At 35.9% G+C, this 20,661-nt stretch overlaps 1 protein-coding gene across 2 annotated transcripts in view; it reads left to right on the top strand.

Annotated features, from left to right (window-relative positions):
* Window positions 1–20,661, top strand: part of LOC122402688 (solute carrier organic anion transporter family member 74D) — a 182,393-nt gene that overhangs the window by 65,535 nt on the left and 96,197 nt on the right. Inside the window, exon 1 of one of the 2 annotated variants that reach the window (XM_043405677.1) lies at window positions 7,409–8,951. The exons of the other annotated variant lie outside the window; for it this stretch is intronic. The gene's annotated coding sequence lies outside the window, so the exon portion shown is untranslated. Of the gene's footprint in view, window positions 1–7,408; window positions 8,952–20,661 lie in introns of those variants that run through there. 2 annotated transcript variants of the gene reach the window in all.

Raw genomic sequence — 20,661 nt, 5'->3', positions numbered from 1 at the left:
AAAATAAGAGGAAAATCAAGAATATCAATTTCTTGATCGAGGCTTCGTTAAAAAGTTATTAACGTTTAAAGTTCCGTTTGTAGAACGACAATCTGCGAACAGCTGCGTTAATTTTAAACGTTAATAACTTTTTAACGAAGCCTCGATCAACAAATTGGTATTCTTGATTTTCGTCTTATTTTGGCTTCTAGAATCTTCCAATACAATTTTTCCCAGGGATTCTCCGCCTATTAGAAAATTATTGTCACCAGATTATCTAATTTCTAAAATCAATCTTGTCTGAAATTGCAACCTGTTTCAAATGCCCCAACTCTGTGTAAGCAATAAAGGAAGGTGTTTTTTTTTTTTTTTTTATAAGGAAATACTATAATTTTGTGGCTAAATTATTAGTTTATATTTTATAGGTGTTTGTATTGTAATCTAAAATTGAATTCTTTGACGTCCAAGTAAAATAAATAAATAATAGTAGGTAGTCGATGGATCGATCCGATTTTCTCCGTGTGAATCGATCGAAATCTCGAACCGGTAGCAAGGATTGCGGCACGGACACTCTCGTAGGCCCTTTCACTCGTCGGAGAACGTGGCTACCTTTACCACAAATGTATATCGATTCTTATAGAAGCTATATCAAGGTCATGTTATCCTGACGAAGGTCAATCTCCATTCGCCGCAGAATGCAGCGCAGCCCTTTCATTTATGTTAATAGGATTCACGTGCAGGCTACTATTAAAAACGTGTTCCGCCTTCCTCGAAGACCTGAATATATGGAATTTTTTCCCACCGACGGATTATAATCGGCCGCGATTGCACGTGTTCCGTCAAGTGACTCAAGAACGAGCATTGATACTCGCAGAAAGAGATCATCGAACAAGAATAGCATTCACATTTTATGGAATATTGTTACGGCGTTCAACGACCACCTTCATCCTTGTTCTTTTCGATACGCAAAATTCATTTCATAAGCTAGAATCGCGTCGTTCAGACGGGCAAAAGCAACTATTGTTAAGGCTACTTAGCAAACTATTTGTATTCGTTAATCGTGAATTGAATTTGTCCAACTCTGTGTTCCGTGTGTGAAAAGTATTGGCACAGAGCGTATTTTCAAATAGAATGTTATGTAACTGTGAACAAAGCATAATATCTTCTTCATTTTTGGTATAAAATATAAGTTTGAGGTTTGAACTTTAAGTATCTCGCGAAATAAAGCGGTTAAGTAGACTTGTAATAATAAAAAATAATAACAAACACATACAGGGCAAATTTCCTCCCGATTTTTTAACATTAGGACGTCGTACTTGAATTTAATAAACAAAATTTAGTGATAGACATACTTTTACTTTTTCTGAACGATGCAAATAAGTTAATCAAAACTATTTAATTTCATTCTCTGTTAATGTAATGATATCGGTGGTTCGTTTAGAGGATCTGTCAACTGAAACAGACTATAACTCGATTTCAAATAAAACTGGACAAAAATTAAGTTCAATTGCATTTTCTTTTTCAATAGAATTCGCTGATTTTGTTTCCATAAAAGGTACCCCAATATTTTAGGAGATATTTCGTGTCTACGATTAAAAAAATAGAAATTAATTTATTTCATTTTCTTTTCGAAATTAACTTTCAAATATTACATTTTATTTGTGCAACGAAAGATGATTAAAAAAATGGACTCTTGAATATACGTATAAAGGAAAGGTTGAATCGATTTGCTCAATAATATAAGCATTATATTTCATCATATACAGTGCCGAACAAAAGTATTGGCACAGAGCGTATTTTCAAATAAAATGTTATGTAGCTGTGAATAAAGCACAATGTCTGCTTTATTTTTGGTATAAAATATAAGTTTGAGGTTTCAACTTTAAGTATCTCGCGAAATAAAACGGTTAAGTAGACTTGTGATAATGAAAAATAGTAACAAATACACAGAGGACAGTTTTCGACGAAACAAAAGTATTGGCACACTTATAAATTTAATATTTCTATGAAACACTTATGTAAATATTTATAATATTGGCATCACTGTTGTATCCAGGGATTGTGTCCCGAGATTCAATTTGATATTCATTTGTTATTTCTTACCAAGTTTGCCTGTAATAAAGCGAATAACACAACAATCTATCGTAAAACACGAGAAACAACAATTTCAGAGAGAAACATTCTATTAAAATTATGAAAAGAGGGAAATTCATATTCTACGATAGCTAAAATAGTAAATAGAAGTCGTTTCACCGTAACAAATATCGTTAAACGGTTTCCTGACGAACAAAATGTAAACAATCATCCGCGAAGTGGTCGTCCACAGAAATGATCAGAACGAGATAAACGAAAAATTAGCAAGATTGTAAAAAAAAATCCTAAAGTTGCCTCTAGAGAAATAGCGGCACAAATGAAAAGTGAAAATAAGGTAGATGTACATCCCGTAACTATCCAGGGAGTTCTTAAAAGTGCACAATTCAAGAGTGGCTAGAAGAAAACCATTGATCAGCAAAATTAATCGAAAAAACAGATTAGAGTTTGCAGAAATGTACGTAAAACGTACGTAATTTAGAATTTTGGAATAGAATACTCTTCTCTGACGAAAGTAAATTTAATATTTTTAAATCTGATGGTGAAATAAGAATATGGCGAAAGCGTAATACCGAGTTAGTTAGGGATTCGCATAACATAGTCTCGACTGTTAAACACGGGGGTGGTAGTGTATTAGTATGGGGTTGTACGAGTTCCTCCAGACTTGGAGAACTAGTTTTTATAGACGGTATTATGGATAAATTTGTATGTTTAAATATTTTGATAGAAAACTTAAAAAAAAGTGTGGAAAAATTAAATCTTGGGGAAAACTACTATTTCCAACAAGATCATGATCACAAGCATACTTAATAACGTTGATATATCAAGGACTCGAAAAAATAACGATTGCAATATATTACGTTACTAATCGATAAATACAGTGAGTGTAAAAAGTATTCGTACATTAGTCAATTTGAACAAAAACTTTGCAGAACTTTGTTTATTACAAAAGTATGTTAACAAAAACATGCATGCGTGTTCTTGGAGGTCTCTGGAACAAATGTCATTACAACAAATTATTTGTTTGTATTTATTATGAAAATATTAACAAATTTCCAGTAAATTGGCGTGAAATATACGCGTAATAAGTATTCGTACAGTCTTTGATTCGTAACATTCCACACAGAACGATTACAAGATAATCCATGATATGTAAACATACTTAGCATCAGTATGTCTGGTGACGCTGTCGGTATAGGTAGTATCCTAAGTATTATCAACGAAATTATCAGTAAAATGGGACGAAAACGCAAGGAAACCTCTGAAGAAGAAAGGAAAATTGTTATAAATTTACATAATAAGTGTAAAACACTGAGTGAAATTTCTAAAGTTTTAAATAGACCGAGGTCCACGATTCAAGGAAGTACGAATACTTTTTACACTCACTGTATATTCTAAACAACATATTCATAACATAACACCATAGTGGTCTAGTTTAGTTTCAATACTGAACGGTATATAAAATATTTTACTCGAAAGTTTCCTTTTATTTTCACTAAACATTAAAGAAATATTCTGGGATCGCAGTGAACGGCGGCCATGTTTGACCTGAAATTCATTTCACTGTTCATTTCCAGTTGCCAGATTTTTAATTTCGTACAAGTGTTGTTTTATTTTCAGTATTTTTTATTATTAAAGGTCGAAGGAACCAAGAGAAAAAAAGGTTTAAAAGATTGCGTGTGTATGATAGTTAATAACTTTGATCGGAAATAAGTGAAAATTTTGCAATATTGCTGGCGAAGAGTTTGGACGTTTGATCAGTCGTTGTTCGGACTAGGATCCACCGTGTTCCGTTCGTCGGTCTATAGAAGATTCTGACGACAGTGTTCGTATAACGGTACCGTCGGTTTCTCGCACGTCGTGCCGCCGCGTTGCGTCGCGTCGCGACGCATATCTGCCCGTAAATCGAACCGTGTGTGGATGAAAGGGACGTATACAGGGTGTTCGACTGCAGACGCCTGAAATTTTAAAAGCTTATTTTAGCAAAAAAGTAAATTTAAAATGAAAAAGTACGAAAGATCCAGATGAAAAAATTAATTCATTTTATTGCTTAGATTTCTCTCTTCTCCTATCCTCGTATCTATTTTTATTCTCGGTATATTAGCTCGACGCTTGCTTTTCCAATTTCATATTCGACTTACAGATTTTTACGAAGGTTTAAAAAGTAATTTTTTAAGTATATATTCGAAATAAAATTGATAAAAACGTTAACTATTCTGCTTTCGTGGTGGTAAGATCAAGTAACTTGCACGACTCGATCGTACATTTTCAGGGGATTAATGACTCGTGGAGGAAGGTTGAAATGGAATTTGGTGATGGTTGATTTACCATGTAAAATCAACCCTTAATTTTTGTAACACCTGTACCCGAACACCCTGTATACGGCGTGTGTTACGTCGACGCGTGTTTTGCTGGCGTTACGTGCACCGGGATGCACGTATGCGTGTACGAACGAACGCATTTTGCCGCAGCAGGATGAGCTGAATGCCAATCGCCACGCGAATCCATCGCGCCATGATGCAGACAGAAGGCTCGTAAAGTTATGTCCGTTTTATTGCGAATATTTTGAGTCGAACGAGCACGCGGTTCGTGCGTCTGCTATTATTTCTCGCTATTGTCCCCGTCCATGATTAGGCTAGTCACCAGAGATTTAGAAAATACCACAATCAGGAATACAAACAACGTTTTATTCTATCAACGATGCGAATTTAACGTACAATATTTTATTTTTATTTTCATTTTCAAAAAAAGTGAAAGGGGTTCGTTTGTTCAATGCAAATTTAATGCATTTCCTTTTTATTAAAATTTTGAAATTTTTAAAATATGTTGAAATTTGCCAGACGATGCACTTGAATAAATAATTTAACTTTTTGTAAATGCAAAGAAAATTTTTCCATTATTTCGATAGAGCACCAAGCTTTTCTCCTTAAAGTTTTATGTACGTTAATATGTTTTCAAGGATACTTTCAGAAAATCTAATCAATTTTCATAACGTTCCTAATGGTGGAAGTTGATCGATTCGAATAAATAAACACAGAATATTTTCTGGTAAAAATTCTCTTTTATTATAAAAATACTTGTGATTTTGTTTCGAATAAAATGTAGCAAATTCTAGGCTGAAAAACATTGTACGTTAACGATAAAACAATCAACGTTAATTTGCTATTTTTAGTGTGGTATAATTGTACGTTTCGAAATTCGGGTAAATATAATAAATTGAAGGAATATAATAAATTGTCGCGAGTAGAGTGTTCGCATAAATTATTTAGCTCGTAAGTTCTACACACTCGAACATTGAGAAATCGATCTCATTTTCACGTTCGCTGCTCGCACGAATAACACTTTCCATTTTATGCCGTTTAACGTCTGGTCTTATTAACATCGCCGACGAAGAATATCGAAAACTCCGATTCGCATGGTTTATAATGAATCCATTCATGTCGCTTGGCAACTGCAAGTGCACGATATTCTACGAGTGGAGGTTGCATTAATGTTGATAAGGGACAATTGACAACGTTATTGTGGGAACAGAGGAAATGTTTGTTGCTGGAAATCATCCTGTCCCGAAACTTTAACCATCGCACGAATCGATTCACTAATATTGCAAAACATCTTCGAGATTCGATTCACTTCCTGTCTGCCATATTGGTTTAAAAATTTCACGCAATTTATAATTTTTAGTATAGGTGCAATGATACATTGCCTATCCCGTTACTTAATACATACAAAACAAAAAAATTAATAAAAATGTTCAATTTCAAAAAATAGAAACATTCAACAATTTTAGCTGACGGTTATTCATTTTATGGCTAAACATTCCATATAACATAATAAATATTTAACAAATAGAATAATTAAAAATTTGTTATGCCTAATTAATATATTGGAATTTCAAATTTACATCGAAGATTATCGTTTCGAGAAAAATGTCTAGAATTTTGGGGTACAATTAAAAACACTATTCTATAAAATTGATTTATTTCTATATCACCTTTTCAAGTTACAATGGAAGCCATTTTGGAGCCATTTTACGCGCGCCCCTCTCGGAGGAGTTAATTTCTACTTGTTTGTTGGGTGCAGGAAAGAGTCTCGTTACGCTAGCAATTACGTAAGGACCTTCGAGTAGAATCCAAAGGCGAAATTGCTCGGAACTTCCGGATAATAGAGACAGCCAACGAACACGGTTCTTGCGGTCTGAAAAAATACCGCAAAGGACAATATCAGTGATTACGATTGGGAACACAAAATGAAATTGAATTCCATTGCCGTACTATCGGAAGTAATTTGATCTTAGCTAGGAAATCACTCAACTTTCTTGCACTTTCTACGAGAACTTTCATCGCGGTAGTACCTTTGCGTTCACCGTCGCTCTTTCGTTCGATCGACAGTCGTTGGAAATAAAAACAATCGAAAAATTCGCTGATCCTCGATATCAGGTTATGTTAGGTTATGTTAGGCATGTCAAATGCGCGCCTCGATCGATTCATTACATTTCGTGCTTGTAACCTTTCAATATCTTTCAATTCATAATTTCAGTCATCTTCGTATTACAATAAGAAATATAAATTGTTATAGTTGTAATTGTAATAGAACATTTTACAATGAAAAACATAACCACAAATACACGAATAAATAGAGGACCAAAATATTTAAACGACTACGATAAAAAAATAATCAGTAGAGGTTAGTTTGTGATTAACTTTCTTCGTATTATATTAGTTAGTGCCATCGTCAGACTAGTCTGATAAAGAATTTTCTATTTGTGACTATTTCTACACACTGTGAGAAAAGAACGATCGAAAACCCAGGTAAAAATAAACGTCATATATGTACATAGTTTTTGGCAAAGTATGACGAACGGAAAAAAATTTACGTTTCGACTAGAATGGCCTGTTGATCGTAGAGTGACCGTATCGTGGATCTAGCCTTACGCGAACTTCGGTCAGTTTCGAGGCGATGTCGAGGCGATGCTCGTCATTACAACACGCCGCTTTCACTCGAATTCTACGGTTTTTTTTGCCCGAGGTTTCTGTACGGCGACTAGTCCCGTAATTCGGTTAAAGAGAGCCTCGCGCTAGAGATTTCAAGGGCAAACAGTTAGGAGAGTCGCGCAAAAACGGGCAATAGGATCCATTGAAAAGAGGAGAGAGAGGGGGGATCGTGGTAGGAATGGTGGCAGCTGCCAGGATTCGGATCCCGATCTCGTAGGGCCGCGTAAACGCGCGCGCATCGGGGACTCATTCCCTTGGTTCGAGATTCGTCTGGAACGCAGAAAAGAAGGGAAGGGGTTGGGCAAAAGTAGGGTGAGAACGTGGATCGCGGAGGGGATGGCCCGACCGTGTGGAACAGCAGTCTGGCCAGTTGATTACGATGCCGAAACGAGTGGCGGTCCATCTCTCCAACCAGTTTCGGACAGCGTCTTCGGGCTCGAACGAGGCCTACGCGTAGCCTCGCGGAGACGCGGAGACGCGGAGACGAGGGTGCAGAAGCGAGGGAGAAGAGGGCAGAGCGAGCGCAAGAGGGAGCAGCGCAGGAAGAGACCGGAGGAGGCGACAGCCGAGCTAAAGTTTCGGTTTCGTTCGTTTCGCGCCTGCTCCGCGTCGAACGGGAGCCGAGAGTGAGCGTCTGACCGAACGAGAGAGTGAAACCGAACGACGAAGAACCCCACCGCGATCCCCGGTCAACCGACAGAGACACCGACACGCCTAGAAGGAGAGACCTCGAGACGGGGAAAGAGGGGGAGATGGAGCGAGAACGACAACCAGCAACTATACTAGCGCGACGAGCGTCGAGATAGGTGGGATGCAACGGGTCGAAGAGAGACGGAACGCGGCTGACTGTTCGTTGCAGAGAGAGAGAGGGACGAACAGACTTCACCGCTCGGCGCTCTGCGCTCTGCTCCCAATAACGACTCTCGCCCTCGGTCAGTCGCGCGCGAACCGCGGAGCCGCGAGGATCTGTTTCTTTCTTTCTCGATTTGTTCGCCGGGATTACGGCGTTTCGAGCCGCGTGCACGTGCGATCCGAGGGTCGAGACCGCGAGGGATCGAATGGAACACGCCGATACACGAAATTTTCTTGGTTAGCTGTGGAACGATATCGCGACAGGTGAACGATTCCAGCGACTTTGGAGCCAGTGTTCTCCGTTCGCGTTCACCATTATCAGGTTTGCTTCGATGAGACATGCCCGTGCTGGCCAGGATCGGTGCTAGCGGTATGTTAAAAGTGCGGTTAGCCTGACTGCGTATTCGACTCGGAATGACCAGCGTTATTGATGATCGTATATCGACGAGCCAACTGCCAGGTCACGAATCTCGATAATGATAGGTCCAAGTTAGGACAATTTTTGTCACGGTATCGCGTCGCGAGTGATGCTCGCTGCATCCAAAGATACATTGCACCTGGTGACCGAACGACAGAGGATCGAAGAGCGGTCAAGTGACAACAAGCAGCAGCAGCAGTAGCAGCAGCGAGCGCGTGGTATATAAAAGTGAGAACTGGTGGAGCAACCGAGCGAGTTACCGGGCGTCGCGAGCCTAGCCAGTGGCGCGCGGACCAAGAAGAAGAAGAAGAAGAAGCAGAAGAAGCAGCAGCAGCAGCAGCAGCAGCAGAAGAAGAAGAAGAAGAAGAGAGAGTGCAAGTACCATAGAGGACGACAACGCTGTTGCTATTTTCGAGCCCGCCAAATATCTCGGCACACGGTGCTTGCTCGCTACTGTCTGCACTGGTCCTGGTGCGGTCTTTCTTCGGCATCGTTCGCGTTCTACCAAAGCGCAAACGACTCTGCGTCGATGACGCATGGCCCTGACAAAACAGGCAGAGAGAGAGAGAAAGAGTGGGAAGGAGAAGACAGCCAAGGAAAGGACGAACGGCGTATGACAGGTACGTTTCGACCTCTTGCCTTTTCGCCAAACCTACTCGCGATCTCTTGACCTACGCCGCTTATCTCTCCGCTCCGTGACCGTGAGCGCACACTCTCCGCTACACGTTGACGTTTGACGAACGCCTTTCGATGACCCCTCCTGCATCATCCGCGTCGCGTGGTTCGCTTCGCGAAGGGTGATCGGTTACTCGTTTTCTTCACCAACAATTCCACGCCACTCTTATTGCTTCAAACTTTTTTCTTAGATATGAACAAGCAACTGTTCTTACCATCTCCTACGTAAATAATAGACAACTATTATACGTACTATACAATCAGTGATTGGTTGTTTTTCCTATGATACAGAGTATTTTTTTAGAAGAAAATTTTCTGGTAAAAATATAAATATTTCTGGATTAAGGATCTTGATATTTAATGGGGGATTCTAGAGGCCAAAATAAGACAAAAATCAAGAATACCAATTTGTTGATGGAAGCTTCGTTAAAAAGTTATTAACGTTTAAAGTGCCGCCCTTACTGAATTTTTTTCTCGAAAATGCGCAAGATTTCGGGGGTATGTCTATTCACCAAAAATGATTGTAGTTGACCCCCGCAACCGAAAATAATTTTTCCACAACGATTTGCAATTTTTTAATTTTGTCGAATAATTTCACACCTTCTCTATTTTTTTTCTCGAAAATGCGTACGATTTCGGTGGTATGTGTAATGATAAAAAATGATTGTAATTGACCCCCGCAACCGAAAATAATTTTTTTAGAACGATTTGAAATATTTTTTCTCACCGAAAAATTTCAGCACCTACTCGATTTTTTTTCTCGAAAGTGCGTACGATTTCGGGGGTATGTGTAATGATAAAAAATGATTGTAATTGACCCCCGCAACCGAAAATAATTTTTTTAGAACGATTTTCAATTTTTTAATTTTGTCGAATAATTTCACACCTTCTCTATTTTTTTTCTCGAAAGTGGGCAGGATTTCACGGGTATGTCTAATGATAAAAAATGATTGTAATTGACCCCCGCAACCGAAAATAATTTTTCCAGAAAGATTTGAAATTTTTGAATTTAATTGTTAATAACTTTTTAACGAAGTCTCCATCAAGAAATTGGTATTGTTGATTTTCGTCTTATTTTGGTCTCTAGAATCCCTCTGTGTTGTCTTGGTATTCCATTGCAATTTTGAAATGTTTTGTCATTCCCGATAGAGTTTTTCCGAATGTGTACTAAACTGTGCAACCAACATAATTTGTTATTTAAAATTGTCGATAAACAAATTATAGGTGGATGTTCGAGTTCGCTTTGGACACGAATATGTGGGTTATTAATATTGAACAAGTACTAAAATACATTATACTGGAAGATTTATTTATGAGCTGCTCGGACGTTACAAAGATTCCGCGACACATAAATTACAAATAGTTTTATCGCCATCGCGTCTTGCATATTTCCAAATCTAATTCTTTAGTTTCGACACTTTAATATCTAAAACTATCGATAAATAAATGAAATTTTAAATAAATATTTTGAATGGAAAATATGGTCTTTCTATATCACTATCGAGGACTTAAATAAAATCAGCTATTAGTGAAATAGCGATTTCTTACGACATTGATCCTTCGATATGCATTAAAAATGAAAGAAAATCTGGGAGAAGGATTGATTTTATAATTTTAAATATACATAGCATATTTAGAGAGAGAGCTATAACTGTTGTAACTTGCAGCTAATTCTCTTTGCTAAGTATGGCAGTAATCGATCGACCATAAAAGGTAATCGTTCTGACCATTGTGGATAACCAGTAGTTGTATGGTTGTTTCCTGAAGGTAACTACGATTGAATTCGCTCGAATCACGATCCATGGGGCCGCAATCAGCCAACAGTCGGTTGTTTTTGGCATGATTTTGATCAAGAGCATCAGAAACGTAGCTCTTTCCATTTATTGCTTAATTATGGTTCTAATTAAGATGACAATATACTTTGATCATTTTAGGATTTTCTTTTTAAATAGTTCTCTACTTTTGCCCTTTAAAAAGTTCAGTATGACAGGTGTATACCAGCAAGAAAATACAGTTTATCTATTTCTTTTAGCGTGTCGTTTTGGCCATTAATATATGGACTTGTTCAAGTACAGATAATATTAATTTATGATAAATTTTTCCGGGTCGCGGTGGATGGAAGCAGTTGAGAAGCGTAAAATGCTCGAAAAACGTGGCGAAAGGGTGAAAAAAGCAGAGCCCAGGCATCTGCAGAAACGGGACGTTGTTTAGGACGGGGGAAAAAGCAGTTGGATCCGAGGTTCGGGATACAAGGAACGTTCGAGATTAGCTTGTGTCTCGACTCGAAGTCTGTCACCGCGGACATAATACATGCCGCGGATATTTATGTAATACGCGACATGCAAATTAATTCATTGTTTTGCCCGTTTCTCACAGATAAGAATACAAAGCTCCGAGATCCTTCATACAATCCCCCGCTAAGCTTCAGAGAGAGTCCCGGCTATTTCCAATGCGGGAAATTAGCAGACAAATATGCTCCGCTGGATGAGATATTAACGTTTGCTCGGAACAATCTGTACACCGGCAATTCAGACACTTTCAACACGTATACATCGAATCTAGGTTACTTCGCTGTTAATCGAGATTTACTATCGCCTAAACTAATTATCAATGGAATCGTGGACATTCATTTTCTCGGTGAAAGGACGAATTTTCCTCATTTATAGTTCAGATTCAACGATACGAATTATTAGAAATGATAGATAGTAAGTTCCTGTGAAAGAGGACTACAATTTTCAAACAATTTTTGGAAATAAATTCATAAATAAAATTAGCAAACTAGTGTTGACGATCCAAGAGGATAGCAAAGGCCAAACTCGCTATGATTTCATTTTAAACAACGTACTATCAATAGCTTCTCAATAGAATGAATCGTGGACATTCATTTTCTCGGTGAAAGGACGAATTTTTCTCATTTATAGTTCGGAATCAACGATACGAATTATTAGAAATGATAGATAGTAAGTTCCTGTGAAAGAGGACTAGAATTTTCAAACAATTTTTGGAAATAAATTCATAAATAAAATTAGCAAACTAGTGTTGACGATCCAGGAGGATAGCAAAGGCCAAACTCGCTATGATTTCTTTTTAAACAACGTACTATCAATAGCTTCTAAATAGAATGAATCGTGGACATTCATTTTCTCGGTGAAAGGACGAATTTTTCTCATTTATAGTTCGGAATCAACGATACGAATTATTAGAAATGATAGATAGTAAGTTCCTGTGAAAGAGGACTAGAATTTTCAAACAATTTTTGGAAATAAATTCATAAATAAAATTAGCAAACTAGTGTTGACGATCCAGGAGGATAGCAAAGGCCAAACTCGCTATGATTTCTTTTTAAACAACGTACTATCAATAGCTTCTAAATAGACTGCGAATGTTTATGCATTTATGGGAAAATTTTAATTCTTAAAAAACTATAAAATGCACTTAATATGTAAAAATATAGGAAACAGTTGAAGTGAAAGACGAATTATTATATTTAGGGGTTGAGACAACTCTCTGCAAAGCTCCCTTTTCATTAATTCTGTTAATAAAAATATGAATATCCATAAAGACCCACAGTCTATTTATCAACTATCTATCAATAATTCTAGAGGAAAATGTGTCAAAATGAATTAACAGCTAAAGCTATAGAAAATTAAGCTAAGAAATTGTGTGTTTCTGCCTGTTTAATCTGCTGACGGAGTTTAAAAGGGAGGATTCTTTGCTCCAAGCATAAAAAAAAAACCACTATATCGACAAGCGTGTAACTATATCATGATTTCACTTGAATGACCTTTGTGTGAAGAAAATTGTATAGAATGAAGTTTGCTTGATCTACTTACCGACAATTCCCGAAACAAATCAATCTATCGATAATGCATTTCGTGCAACAAGTGAGGCACTGCACGTGTCAAATTGAACGCCATTTGCGGTGAGGATGCATCTCGAGTCACGTTCGGACAAAGTTGCAACTTCATAGATCTCCCGCGAGGCTTCTAGCCAACAGAAGACCAGGTACCGTTAGCTCACTATCTCGTTATACGATCCAACCTATGAACGTGAAATCCAAAATGAACCAACGAATATGAACATTCATTTCTCTTGACGATCACTCGTTATTAATCATTCGTATCATCCCCTGTTACGATTTAAAAGAAAAACTCAAATAACGAACTTGAATCGAAACATAGTGATTTGAAAACAACACCATATTCGTTCTAGTTACACGCGAAGGGTGTTTCTCATACAATTTTCACTTGATCGTATCGTCATTAGAAATGCTATAAAACAACAGCCAAATATTTCGATTTTTTAATCAAATGTCGAGGACACTTTTAACATGGGACCATTTAGGTCATCAAAATTCCAGATTCAAGATTCGCTCACCAGTAGAACGTGGACTTTCTTCAAAGTTAACAATTTTACTAGTTAATTGAAGAAATGACCAATTGAATATTTTGCATATACATAATAGTCGACAATTCATACTTGATTTATTTAAAGGGATACAAAATAGATAACTATAAAAGCAACTATAATTGCTAATCACTGGATGAATCCTCAAAGTGTTTTGGTTCTTCATAGTCCCTCCGCGAAATCTCAAGGCCAAAGGAAAACATGACTTTCTTTTCCAACTTTTTCCTCGTCAATATCTGCCTCGATGATCTTTGCAATCGTTTAAAACATTGTTTTCCCTTTCACAGAGTTTGCGTTGAACACAAGGTTAGCAACAGTGTCTGGTACAGTTCGCACTATAATCGATGCACGAACCGTCCTCCCAGGAAGCAGAAATTTTATTTTCCGCCTTTTTGGTTCGCCCGTTCCCGGCGCGCGCATGACTCAGAATCCGAAAAAACGATCCACGGAGTCGTAATGATCCGAAAGCTCCGTCGTTCTCCGAGTCCCCGGAGCTGGGGGAAACCGGAGATGAGTCTGGCCAATTCTACGCGATCATTTATCGTTAACTTTTTTTGGCTGTCGATGATCAAAGCCGCGCGACGCGTTGCCCGGCGCGTAAATCGACTTTAAATCGCAATAAACTGTGCAAAAACTGCGCGGTGGATTTGCCTCGCGCGCGCGCGCGCGCTCACTTTCGACCACCAGAAACAAAAAAAAAAAAAAAAAAAAGGAACTGCTGGGGGGAAAAAAAGCCTCCCTATCCTACTACAACTTTACTGCAACCTTATGCGAGTTTATTATCTATTTCGCTTTGATTTATTATTCACAGAAATATAGAGTTATTAAACTAACGGGGACCATAGTCTCGAGGATTTGTAATAGTAATATGTACATATATCTATTATAGTTGTTTTCAAATGAGAATTCCGAACAAAAATCATAGCTTCTAAACTACTCAATTTTCGACCCAAGACCTCTTACACTTTTTTAAAGAGGATACAAATATTATAAAATTATACAGTTTTGTTAAGAAAAATTGAATCGACCTTGATTTTTTCTTGCATATAAATTGTTTTGCTAATTTCTACTATTGCAATTTATTGTCGAGCGAGTGTAACTTTTGTTCGAAAAGTTTTTTGCTGAAACCGGTGAAATTTACGTAAATAAATAATAACTAAAAAAATTAAAATAGTTAACAACCAATTCTCTGCCTATAACTGACAGTTGTACTTGTGGTCCGATATGTTTTTGACGTCCACGGAAAAGTGTTAGGTGAACTAACAAGGAACCATCGCGAACGGTCCGGCTTCGATTTTGATGAAACTTTGTACACTTATAAAGCAGCCAAAAATAATCGACACGTATTTTTTTTTAGCTGCGGTAACTCGAGTTTAAGGGGTGAAACCACCCCTTGAAGTTTTGGCTCGAAACGGCTATCTCGAAAACGGATAGACATACAAAAAAATTGTTAATGGACGAGGTTGATGGTTTCTTATGTACAATAACATGGTGTTAAAAAATTAAAAAAAATACAATTTGTTTATAACAAAAAAAAATTTATTAACTTAATTTTCCATTTTATTGAAATTTTCATAATGACAAAAAATGACGAGCATTTTATTCCAAATCCACTGGTATGCGATTTTTTAAAATTGCCTCCTACAGTTTTGCAGATTTTGATGATTTACATCTTGCGCGCACATCCATTATGGTAGTAGCCGTTCTAACTTTGATTTTAATGAAACACTGTAGGCTTGCACTACTTCTAGAGGACAAAATCGGGAAAAATACAAGAATACCAATTTGTTGATTGAGCCTTCGTTAAAAAGTTATTAAAAAATTAAATTATAAATTTCAAATCCTCCAGGAAAAAATTATTTTCGGTTGCGGGGGCCAATTACAATCATTATTGGTCAATACATATACCCACGAAATCCTACGCACTTTCGAGAAAAAAATTCCTAATCGAAAATGTAATTTATGGCCAGAAATGTTGTCCGAAAATTTCATGCGGATCTTTAAAATGTCATAACTTGTGAACGGATTGAAGGATTTTAATTTTCAAAAATGCAAACGACGCGTATTTTAATCAAAAATACGTAGAAATCACAAAAATATGCAAAAAGTTGATCCTTGACCCCGAAAAATGAGAAAAACCCCAAAAAAATGTTCCAATCTTCAAACAGCCATAATTCCTACAATAGTGAATATATTTCAATGAAACTTTTTTCTGAAGTAGAGCTCATAGGTACCTACAAAAAAGTATTGGCCAACTTTTTTGTAGGGCGTCAAACAAAATTATTAAAAATGAAAAAGAATTTTTAAGAAAAATCGACAGGGCCTAAATTTTTCAGCGAAAAAAAAAAATTTCAAATCGTTCTAAAAAAATTATTTTCAGTTGCGGGAGTCAATTTCAATCATTTTTGGTCAATATATATACCCCCGAAATCCTACGCACTTTTGAGAAAAAAATTCGAGAATGTGTAAAATTTATCAACAAAATTATAAAATTTCAAACCATTCTGAAAAAATTATTTTCAGTTGCGGGAGTCAATTTCAGTCATTTTTGGTCAATATATATACCCCCGAAATCCTACGCACTTTTGAGAAAAAAATTCGAGAATGTGTGAAATTTTTCAACAAAATTAAAAAATTTCAAACCATTCTGAAAAAATTATTTTCGGTTGCAGGGGTCGATTACAATCATTTTTGGTCATTACACATTCCCCCGAAATCTTGGGCATTTCGGAGAAAAAAATTCAGTACTGGCGGAACTTTAAACGTTAATAATTTCTTAACGAAGCCTCCATAAACAAATTGGTATTCTTGTATTTTTCCCGATTTTGTCCTCTAGAAGTAGTGCAAGCCTACAGTGCTTCATTAAAATCAAAGTTAGAACGGCTACTACCATAATGGATGTGCGCGCAAGATGTAAATCATCAAAATCTGCAAAACTGTAGGAGGCAATTTTAAAAAATCGCATACCAGTGGATTTGGAATAAAATGCTCGTCATTTTTTGTCATTATGAAAATGTCAATAAAATGAAAAATTAAGTTAATAAATTTTTTTTTTGTTATAAACAAATTGTATTTTTTTAAATTTTTTAACACCATGTTATTGTACATAAGAAACCATCAACCTCGCCCATTAACAATTTTTTTGTATGTCTTTCCGTTTTCGAGATAGCCGTTTCGAGCCAAAACTTCAAGGGGTGGTTTCACCCCTTAAACTCGAGTTACCGCAGCTAAAAAAAAATACGTGTCGATTATTTTTGGCTGCTTTATAAGTGTACAAAGTTTCATCAAAATCGAAGCCGGACCGTTCGCGATGGTTCCTTGTAAGTAGATCGTACTTGGCAAATACTCGGATTAGTTTTTTTCGAAAACGGTGTCTCCGTATGAAATCATTTTAATGTTTTCGGTTTACTTTTACAGCTTGTTTTGAATTTTGTCACGATTTTGGAATCGTACTGTGTAGAATTTGCAAAGCGAGTGCAAGATCAAGGTCAAGTCGATTTAACTGTTTACTATTGTTGCGTCGAAATGAATTAGCGGTAGTGCCGAGAGCTCGGTGTCCCTTCTAATGCAAGTGGCATGGTAACTGTTGAAAGTAACAGTGTAATTGATTTACAGACTTGGAAGAATTATGTCGCAGGCCTTGAAAGTTGTTAACTTCACTTTCTCGTTGGATCTGTGCAGCGTGCACGGTGCAAGACCAGCGATCCACTCGTGACGATCGCACGAAAATAAGTCACTTGGACTGCTCACGCTTAAATGCAACATTCCCCCTCACAAACATCGAGATATCGTCAGAGAACGCGTCGAACAATCCAATTTTAATTTCAAATTAAAATATAGTCTGGCATAAGCTTCTCTTTAACTTTATTAAAACTGTACCATTTTTTATCAGACCAAAACTTTTATTTTAGACTATTGTAAATTAAAGTTTCTCTGGTAATTATTTTACTAACTAAAATTCGTGAATCCTATTCAAATTTATTTCCTCCGATATTTCAGCTCGAGAATTAATTGTTTGTCAAAATATCGAAGAAGAATTGTCTTCGAAAAAGTTAATAATGGAGATACGAGAGAAGTAGAAATTAAAGTTAAACATTGGATTTACTATGGCAAAATTAACCCGTTTAAGCTGAACAAAATCGATATTTGCTCGAAGAGAACAGTTTCTTAATTGTTTCGTTTAAACTTAGCATTGAACCTTCAGATTTCATTTATTTTTCCTTTTTCATAATTCTTGCAGATCGATTGTAGGTCGGAACGTTTAATAATCAAACTTGAACAATTTCTTGTAGCAAATTCTATTTTGGTATCAAATTGGTTTCGCATTCCACAAGCAATTATCTACAGAATCGAATTTCATGCCCGTGTCATGGTTGAATATTTGGGTCGTTCAGGATTAGATTACCTAAATTGGACTAGCCTGCAAATTGAATCGTTCTATTTTCAACTAAAATACCAATCATTTTTTATATCTATCGATGTGAACGAAATAAAATTAAAATTTAGGAATCAGAATTAACATTTGACTAAGATTTCGTATCGTGTACAATTAATAACTAATAATATTACTGTTACGAAACCTTAATTTATTTTAAATTTAGTGAAACTTTATGGTTTTAGAAATATTAAAAACATTCATGGAAATAAAATAAAATGTTGATGCGTGATTCTGGATTAAGATTAGGATTAAGAATGACAAAATATGTTTTTTAAATATTCGGACTGGAATTTAATGATCGCGGGCAAAAAACGGAAGCGAAAGTTGGAGATTTTTGTGCGATTAAGAGACGATGAACGCCACGATGGCGGCGCAGCGTTACGACGATCGGCGGATATAACTAAACTAGCTAGAATAGAACGTAGAGACGAACAGTCGGGTCGAAAATAGTTTCTGGAAAACGAGAAGGGTATACTTTATGCCGCCGGAATAGATGATTAACCATAAGTAACAAAATTTCTTTTTCATTTCTCATTAAAGTACTCTTAAAACGCGTTTTTCTTAAAATCATGTTTTTCGGGACTTCACTAGAGTTCAGTCGATATCTCAAAATTTTCTATTTCTTAAGCTCTCGAAAAGTTAAGAAAAAAAAGGAAAATATGGAAGCCTGCCTTTACGATGACTTCATTTTGTTAAATATTTAAAATTTTTTTATGTTGGAGCTGAAGCCTCATTTATATAATTCAATTGTTTTCTGATTTTATTCATTTCAAATAAGTAGGAAAAGATAAATATTATTAAAATGTTTCAACTATTGATTTCAAAGCGTTGGAAAAATGTTTGAGTATCAGTAAATAAATAAATCTATAACACGTTTGTAATCCTTAGAGTGTTCGCAAAAAAAATACCAGAAATGGAGAATCAATCTAAATTGGTAATTAGTGTTTTATAAAAACTAGTTTTTTATGTTAATGTTTATAAAAAAGAAATTGTAATCAAAGTGATGTTAAGAAAATATTGTATATGGAATATTTAAATGAAATGAATGTGGGTTCTATTACTCGCCGCCAGAGGGACCGTTCCTCTCGCAAGCACCGACTGTCTTTTCCATCTAATTCACAGAACCCCCAAATAAATAAAACCGAATGCTCTAAAATCTTTTGCTATTTTTTTTATGTAAAATAATCGAACAAAAGAAACGAATTTAACGTTGAGAGCTGGGGGTTGTACAAATTCCATTTGAAAAATTTTACAACAGTTGGTAGAAGAAGGACAATTTAATAGGTGTATATAAATGAAAAATTAGTGTTTCTGCTAGGAAGGGTGGGTATAGATTTTAAAACGTTGATTAACCCTTTTAGTGCCGAGCGAAAAACGGCTGCCTATGAGAACAATACCAATTTCACGAGTTTGTTATGGTTAGAGAAAAAGCTCATAAAAACCAAACTAACAATGATATTTACAAAATTCAAAAAGCACCATATTACGAAATAAAGAAAGAATAAAGTAATGGCAATTGCATTTCAATATTTATTGCAAATTATATAAATAACATAATTATAAAATATGATAAAAAGCATAGAAACAAGTTTTTCTTCTACAAACAATATACACACATAAGAATAATCATTGTTTGATCACAGTTTTAAGTAAGTCACGTAGCATAAAGTATAAGTATTTGATTTTCAATGATTTTTTAATAAATACTCGATTCAAAATTTGATGAGGCTTTGTTAAAAAGTTATTAACGTTTAAAGTGGAGCCTGTACTGAATTTTTTTCTCGAAAACGCGCAGGATTTCGTGGGTATGTCTATTCACCAAAAATGATTGCGATCGACTCCCACAACCGAAAATAATTTTTCCAGAACAATTTGAAATTTTTTTTTCCCGTTGAAAAATGTCACACCTTTCTCGAATTTTTTTCTAGAAAGTGAGTAGGAATTCAGGGGTATGTGTATTCGCCAAAAATGATTGTAATTGACCCCCGAAACCGAAAATAATTTTTTCAGAACGATTTGAAATTTTTGAATTTTGTCGAAAAATTTCATACCTTCTCGAATTTTTTTCTCGAAAATGGTTAGGATTTTGGGGGTATGTATATTAACCAAAAATGATTGTAATTGACCCCTGCAACTGAAAATATTTTTTCCAGAATGATTTGAAACCTTTCATTTTCCCTGAAAAATTAAGAGTCGATTTTTCTTAAAATTTCGTTTTCCATTTTTAATAAATTTGTTTGACGTCCTACGGAAATTTTGTTTAGTACATTTTTGAAGGTATCCATGAGCTCTACTTCCATACTAAATTTCAATGGAATACATTCACTAATATAGAAGTTATGGACGTTTGAAGATTGGGCCAGTTTTATGAGGTTTTTCTCATTTTACGGGGTTAAGGTATAAGTTTTCGAATATTTTTACAATTTCTACATATTCTTCACTAAAATACGCTTTGTTTGCCTTTTGAAACATTAAAATCCTCCCATCCGTTCAAATGTTATGACATTTTAAAGATTCGCATGAAATTTCAAGGAAGCATTTCTGGGCCTCACATTAGATTTTCGGTAAAGAATTTTTTTCTCGAAAGTGCGTAGGATTTCGTGGGTATGTATGTTGACCAAAAATGATTATCATTGACCCCTGCAATCAAAAATAATTTTTTCAGAACGATCTGAAATTTTTTAATTTTGTCGAAAAATTTCACACCTTCTCGAATTTTTTTCTCAAAAGTGGGTAGGATTTTGAGGGTATGTCTAATGACCAAAAATGATTGTAATTGATCCCTGCAAATAAAAATAATTATTCCAGAC

The sequence above is a fragment of the Colletes gigas genome, unplaced genomic scaffold, assembly GCF_013123115.1.
Source record: "Colletes gigas isolate AHSC1104 unplaced genomic scaffold, ASM1312311v1 Colletes_gigas_Sc00038, whole genome shotgun sequence".
Taxonomy (NCBI): domain Eukaryota; kingdom Metazoa; phylum Arthropoda; class Insecta; order Hymenoptera; family Colletidae; genus Colletes; species Colletes gigas.
The sequence above is the reverse complement of the archived record's forward strand: the minus strand, read 5'-3'. Positions and strand labels throughout refer to the sequence as shown.